Consider the following 8,550-nt stretch of genomic DNA (forward strand, 5'->3'; position numbering starts at 1 on the left):
ACTAAGTAATTTTAATATCATGGTGATTATTCTGTTTTTATGACTTTAAAGTTATCTCAGATGTCTGGTGCTTAGTTATGATTCAAAAATGAGATATAAGAAATTCATGCACTGAAAGGGAAAGGGAAGTGTGAATACAATGATTTTTAAAGGTTCCATGAGAGCTTATACTTTATTAGTGGATATAAGGCATAATCCTGAACAAAAATATAATGAAACCAATACTTAATGAGATATAGGTAATAGTAAATAACATAAAAGAGAAAAAGACAATATGCTATGGGAATTGAGAAGAGGATTTGATTTGGAAGTAAGTGTGAGGGGCAGTGTGCCATGTGTTTGTGATAGGAATTTCCAGCACTGTTAATCCACACGGCCAACCTGGCACCTTGGTGCTTCAGAAAAGGCAGTGGTCCAGATGTCTTGGCAGAGGCACCTCTCCAAGCCTATTCAATCACAAAGTTGAGAGCTGCTGGCCACCATCACAGTGCCAGTGTTTCATGAACCAAAATGAGGACTAAGTCTAACAAATCATAATGTTCTTGGGAAAAGTGAGACCCAAAAATTTAATACAAGGCAATTTTCACACGCTAATAAATCCACATGGTGCTTTCTCTTCCCTATTTCATTCATTTTGCAACCTCATTCAACACTTAACTCTGTGATTATGTGGTTCTCAATAAAAGTTCCCTGAATAAAAATTAAAATCCATATAAATGTTGTCACCATATCTTTTTATGATAAGAAGAATTTAAATATGGTACATGTTTTATTTATTCACCCATGAAACATTTATTGAGTACCTGCCAATTTTTCAGCTATGGAGTTAGTGACATGGAAGCAACCCTAACTTTTTTCTTCTTTTCTTTTCCTAACATCCAAGTGTCACAAAATCACATCAGTTCTACCCTATCAATATCTGTCCCCTCCCCTCTATTCTTCCAGTGTCAATTCATGTGCTTATTAAATTGTGTCTAGATGGGTGCAATAGTACCTTCCTGGTCTCCCTGCTGTGACTCTCACTCTACCTGCTAAACCACCTGTCATGCAACTGCCAGAGGGACCTTTATCTCATGTAAACCTGATCACATGTCACTCTCCTGTACATGATTCTTCATTGGTTTTTAAAATATTCTTTCCTTTTGTCAGTGTGTATCTGGCCCTTCTATCTTAGATTTTACTTTACATTTTCACTCAGCTGTTATTGCTATTCCATAGAGAAGAAATAAATATCATATTTTTGTCACACTCTTATACTCTTGACTTTTTGGCTTATTGTTCTCTCTTTGGTATCTTTCTGGATTCTTTTGTAGACAAGTTACTTCCATTTGCCACTAAACATATATGATTTAATTTACCCAAGAAGTCCTCATTGAGCTTGTTCCTGCCACTATGTGAGGCACTGACAATACAGTGTTGAGTAGACAGGTACAGTCCCAGTCTGTGGGAACTTATGTCCTAGTGCCTGAGTGCAGACACTGGCCTTTGCCAGAATTAGCATAATGAATAATGGGTTTAAGAAAAAGGTTTAAGAAATAGGAGTACTTACACATGTTTCTGGTATTCTATATTTCTAAATTTATGTTCTCAGAGATGTGTCCCATAAAATGAATAAGGATACCAGGGGGCACAGCATGCCTCCTTGGGCAGCACTCACCTCTCTATTTGGATATGGCCTTTTAAGCTGTAACGTCTGTGTTAGTCATAGCTGTTGTCCTTGCCTGTCGTAACCCAACATGGACTCTTGCCCCGTACTTCATAACTCAGTCCCAATCACCCAAGCATCTGACATCTTAGAGAGTCATACCTGATGCTTGGAGGAGAGCTCAGACCTGAGGTTCTCTCCATTTTTTCCCCCTTTTATTTACATTCTGTACTATATTTCAGTATCTCCTTAAGACTTAATTGACTTCTTCTTCAGGCAAATGGTTCACCAATTTGGCATTGTCATTGGAATTCTGTATGTGAATCTATATGTATTTTTGCCCGTGGTACTCTGTTTTCTTTAATTCTTCCCCATGTGCAGGTCTAAAACATTCACTGTGTTATCCAGACCTTTCCACCACCTCACTGCTAGGAGCAATGTAATATATTTGAAATATGGAGGACAGGCATTTTACCCTTTTCACTGCCCTTTCTGTTATTAATAATCGCCATGACTTTTCAAAGTCTCACCCTTCTCTCTCCACCCGCCTCTCCCTGGAAGTGTCCTGTCTCCTGTCTAATTAATGACCATAGTTTACAGACAGTGCAGCTGTCTACACATATGCTTCATTACCCTTAAGACAGAAAACGATGTAAGAGTTGAAGGTTTCTTTCTCAGGGTTCTTTGGGCAACTATGAAGGATGAAATCATTAACGTGACTTTTAACTAAAAGAGGGCCTCGTGGTATTGCATCATCCTGTTGCACTCCTAGTGCACACACCAGAAGCATTATGGCTCCTAAATCAGGGTTTATTAGCTTTTGTTTATAGCCAAATTTCCTTGGCGCCAGAGAGAACTGAAAAAATAACAATAAAGCATTTTACATTGTATCTGAATTTTCTAAATGTCTCACATTTGGGGTGAACAAACAATAATAAAATAAATTAATTAGAAAAGAAGACTCAGACTTAATACTTTCCTAGAAAGACCATAGGCTGATCATTAAAACAGGTGGCATGTTTTAGAGAAGGGTAACATTTATAAGCCTGAAGAGGAGTTCTTGGGTGCTTCATAGAATTGCTTTTATTCATTCACGTGACACATATTTATTGTTACTGTTTGCCAGATACTGTTCTACGTATTGAGTATTAATACTAGTGAACAAGAAATATTTCTTGCCCTCCCAAAAATTAGGATATTGCATTACTCTTTGGATACTAACATAATAATATTGTTTTGCCAGCTCCTCTGTCAAGCTTTTGCCATTTCACAGGAATGCTTGGTCATTGTGATCACTGATGATGGTTTCATACAACCTCCACCACGTCCCTGCTTCTGTCTTGCCTAAGGGGGCCTATAGTAACTGGCATGTGACTCCTGCTGTTTAGTGGTTTTGCAGCCGGGCCCTGAGCTGGTGCTGTGAAGTCAGGTGGTGCGTTCGCTTTCATGCCCATGTACCAGTCAGGTGGGAAGTGAGCCTGTGTGCCAGGGTGGCCTGAGAAATGGGTGCTGACTGAAAGTCATACAATAGTCCACCCTACCTGCTGTTTCACTGCCTGCAGTTTCAGTTACCCAGGGTAACCAAGGATAAGATTTTGAGAGAGAGAAAGAGAGACCACATTCACATAGTTCTTATTAAGGTAAATTATAATTGTTCTATTTTATTATTATTGTTATTAATCTCTTACTGTGCCTAATTTATAAATTAAACTTTATCATAGGTATGTATTAATATGTATAGGAATAACATAGTATACAATGAGTTTGGTACCATATATACTATGTTTCAGGCATTCACCAGGAGCCTTGGATCATACCCCTAGAGGATAATAGGGGATCACTATGTTGTCTTTCACCATTTTGTTTCTTTTTTCTCCAGTTCTTTGCTCTCCACACTGTTTTGTGTTGAAGGCCTGTTCTGTATCTCCCAACTTGACTAGGAATTTAACACTATTTAATGACCTCTATCTAGTTCATGGCCTATGTGTTCAGATCCTATCTCTACCCCCATTCTCTTCCCTTTTCATACCTTTCATTTGTTATTTTTCTCTCTGCTCATCCTTCAAATCAAGACTTCATAGTCTAACTTCAATCCTTAAAGGGTCTGTGCATAGACTTCATAAAATCCACAGGCTCCCTGGAATTGTGTCTAAAAATAGTTTTGTATGCACCTGTGTAGTTTGCTTCAGATTCTCAAAGTGACCTCAAAATATATCCTAATAATAAATTTGAACCTCTTCCTTTTTTGCTCTACATTTTCGTCTTTCTCTGAGCACTCACCATCATGCCTACAGCATTCACTATCATATAAAATACCAATCACTCTTAAATTCTATCTCCAGATTATAATTCTCTCCTGTGCATCTCCAGCCACCTACCTATGAGACATCTTCCTCTTCCGATTTTCACAGGCTACTCATGTCCAAGCTTGACTCATTGGTTTCCTTCCATACCTCTTTTGCCTCTTACCTCTTCTGATTTTTTACATAATGTAGTCTTCATCCAAATCAGCTAAGAAAACTATCTTGAGCTTCCCTCTTTCCCTCACCACTGCCTTTATACAAGTTTCTGGATACCACATATTGTACTATTTTTCATGTGCCACCCAAATCTCCTTATCTCTATGTCTTCTGCTGCTGCTGCTGTCTTACCTAAAACCCTTATTTTAAGACTCTTAGCTTCCAGGCTGCTCTGTTTCTGATACCCACTAACACATCTTCTATATAGAGGCCAGAGAGATCTTCCTAAAATATATATGCAACCACATCATTTCTTCATTTAAAATACTTCAATGCCTATGTTTCTTACAGGAGGGGATGAAATGAGAATTTCATTAGCACGGTTCATAATGCATCTCATGATCTGATTCATACCTCACACCCAGAATCACCTCTTGGTTGCTTCCCATATATTAATATATTGGTATCTCCGATGCTTCAGTGTTTCCTGTACCCATGTAGCACAGTGCCCTCCCACTGAGGGTGGGGCTCACTTCTTCACTCCTCAACTCAATGTTCAACCTTGCGACATATGTTTGTTAAAGAGATGCTAGCACATGTGACACAAGCAGTATCTTGAAAACTACTTGTATTACTGGCCTGATTTGCTCTTGTGCTTCCATGTCCACCATGAGAAGGACTAGTCTATCCTGCTGGCCCTGGGAGGAGGAGGATGAACGAGTGGGGCAGAGTTCACCCAGCCAAACATTGCCCATAGCAGAACTCCTTGCAAATGAGTAAGTCCAGTTGACATAATCAGAATCCCACAGTTTATTCTTTACTTTTGAGTTTTGGTGTAGTTTGTTACACAGCAAAAGCAAACTGATATATTTTCCATAAAGCTTTCTGCACTGTGGCCTTATTTCACTGTTCAGTGCTACCTTTCAGCCTCTGCTCTTACAATTCTTTATTTTGATTCCCTTCAAATGCCTGCCTGCCTAGTAAATTCTGACTCATACTTTGAGACCCATACCAAGCATTTATTCCTCAGTGAAGCTTTCTGTGATCTGCAAAGATCATTGTCTCCTTTGGGCCATGAAGTGCTTTTTACATATTAATCTACATTTACACCTTATCACATGCTATTTTTCCCCTGCAAGCCTGAGACCCAAAGGGCAGAACTGTCTATTATTTAACTTTGAGCAAGATCAGGGAAGCTTTTACAGAGGAAGACATACATACCCAACTTGAACAAAGAAAGAGAAAGATGAACAAGTAGGCAAGAGGTAGATTAGGAAAGCCTGGGTAACCAGAGTCTAGGGAACCGAGGGAAGCAGAAATGTTTGTAAATATCTAATCACATTTTTTCCTTGATGTTTCTTCTACTTCTCAGGTATAACGGATCCTGTTGTTACTGCAGTAAGGAGAATCATTGCAAAGGCACAGAGCAGGATGTGCCCTGAAATGTTGATTTTCTTCCCTCTGGGTGGCAAAACCATGTGCTATATGGTCAGCACCTGCTTTGCTCTGGGCATTCTGTCCAGCTGTCCAGTCTGTGAGAGATGATGACATTTACAACTGTTACAAGGCTATTGTCCTGGCCACCTGCCACAGTGGGGCCCAGGTCCAAGTGGCTACCATCTGGCAGGGCATCTGCTCAGCCACTGGGAGGGCTTTGGATGCAGCAACATGCCCACAGAGAAGACATTGCACTCTGCCCTTTGGAGGAGGAGAACACATTGCATTTCCACCCATGCAAGAGATGCACAGTGAGAGTAACTCAAAAGGGGACCTTTCCATTGTGGCAGTGATCCTTATAGCCTTTAGTTTTGAAGCCTTTGCCAATAGTTTAGATTGTACTTGATGAGAACATGGTCTTATGGCCAGACTGGGTTCCCATCCTGGCTGTATCACTTTACTGTGTGATCTTGGGGCAAGTTACTTGTGTCTAGCACTGAGTCTGTCCTCAGTAAATGTCGTCTATTTTTATTTTTAGGCAATACCTTGGTGTATATCATGCTTTCTAGAAATCTGAGGCTGCCAAGGATCTCAGTGCACTGCCCTTCGATAACATGCAAAAGTCCTACTTGCCCTATACCCCGGTCTTACTGAATACTTGTATTTTCCTGAATTTCTGATGCTTCCTGACACCTCTGGGCCTTTGCACATCTTTCAGATGTCATTTCTTGTTAGAAGCTGTCCTCACTTATCTGCAGGCTATATGTTGCTACATCTGTCTGTATTTACCTCTAATATCGTATGAGTGGATGAATGAGGTACTTGTACATGTGATCCCAATTTTTCTAATTTAATGAGTCATTAAACTGTCAAAGTAAGTATTTTATTGTCTTCTTGAAAAAAATATATTTGTTTATATTTAAATGCAGATTGTGGCACATAAGAAAGGGAAATGAGAGCCCAGCCCTGGAGAAGGAGATTGAAACAATCACATAGTACTTTCACATTCCAATCTCCTCCAGTCTGGGATTACGTAGAGCCAGAATGACCAGCTGGAAGGGCCTGTATTTAGGGAACTGGTGTTATTGATCCAATATAGACATTTGTTTGGCCAAATTCGAACATGTTTAAAATGATTTTAGTTAAGTGGAATTGCTATAACTCGATTCAGGAATAAAGATAAAGCTATTTGGCCTCTGGAAATTCTTTAATTTTTGCTGTGGCCAAGGCTAGCAAGCCTCATAGGCAGATGAGTTATTGTCTAGTTTATGTAATTTGAGGAGCCCTATGTGGCTTACCTGTCCAGAAACAAGTCTGTCTTCAACCTGAGATAAAACCTGAAATCCTTACCATTTTAGCCACTTCTTGAGTTAACGTTATATCTCTAGAAATTTTCTGTATAAAGATAACCTTGTCAATGGAAATGGATGCTATCTTAACCAATATCAATTAAATAATAATAAACATTAACATATATTATAATTTAACAATTTTTTCTTTCCTATCTAAAATATGTTAAACATCCTTTAATTGATTAATGTTTGGTATCTGTGAGTGAACAAAACAAATACAGATTCCTTACCCTAAGAATCTCACAATATGATAAGGAGACACAGAAAGTAATAAATGAACATAATAAGCAGAATGCAAAGAATCTTTGAACGCAAAAAATCCTATGAAAAATTAAGGCCAGTTAAGATAAAAATTTGTATGCTTTACATAGCCGGTTCACATACATAGTATCATTTGATCCTTCCACATACCTTGAGTGGGGTGGGGTATATATTGTTCCTATTTTATAGAGGACCTAATATTAATAGAAAAAAATAGCAATATGTTGTCAGGCCCTACCTGATCTTAAGTTCTTCCTCATACCTGGAAGTATTTGAAACCACCTGTTTGTTTAGACCAGCTCAAAACCTAGAGCCAATCCTAGAAACAGATATTTAAATAACACCAAGAAAACATTCTTAGAAGAAGCATCAAATGTCTTTGGTCTTAGTCTGGCTCAAATTTATGTAGTAGTTCTAAAAATCAGGGACTTCTAAACTTTCAGTTGAAACACTAGTTCCTGGTTTGTAAATTTGTACTAGTACCTGACTCTTGTTCCTTGTGTTTAAGTCTCTGCCAGATAATCTTGAGAACAAGAACTCTGCTAGTGTGCTTGCTAGTCAGCACCTTGGACCTCCTGATTCTTGGACTTAGAGTCTCCTCCCTGTGGCCCTAGTCCCTAATAACAATAGCATCTGTACAGATGCTCTTGGTTATGGAACATTAACTTAACGCGAACATAACAGCCCTGGGGATGGGGCAGCAGGATCAAAGTGAGAGAAGTGCTCCAAACTGGGGTCCAGACAGGAACTCAGAACCGGCACATAAATCCAAAAGAGACAGAAACAAGGGTAGCAGGTAAACAAGTGATACTAATAAAATTTTAAAAAATTTATAAGAGTTATAAAAATTAATCTGGCATTCAAATGATTTTATTAATAATAAAGAGGGATAAATATCATTAATAACAGTGTTACTATTATTTTGTGTTCTTTTTATTCATTGAGCACTATGTTATATACTTGTATATATTCTATATATATATTTTATATATATAATTTAATCCTGCAAAGGACCACTTAAGGTGAGTAATATGCCATTTTTAAAAAGCTAGAATTTGGCTCAGAAAATTATGTAATTTTATTAGTCACAGAGCCAATAAAAGGAAGGGTCTAGAGGTTCTAGACCAAATTATGGATTTACACTGAATAGCTTGTATCTTGATCAGGTTGATCAGTTACACAAAATAGAGTTAATGAACTTAAGGGGTTGTGGTGAAGCTTACATAAAATTATGCGTAAAATATCTTAGCCCAGTACCTGGTATATGGTACATATTTTTGTAATTATTCATATTATGTTCCTGCATGTATGTTTATCAGTTGGGACCGGCCCAGACTATATAGTTTTTCTGATGTAGGCCAAGCGAGTAGTTGAATTAATGGCTGTAAAATCTTAC

The sequence above is a fragment of the Eulemur rufifrons genome, chromosome 6, assembly GCF_041146395.1.
Source record: "Eulemur rufifrons isolate Redbay chromosome 6, OSU_ERuf_1, whole genome shotgun sequence".
NCBI lineage: Eukaryota > Metazoa > Chordata > Mammalia > Primates > Lemuridae > Eulemur > Eulemur rufifrons.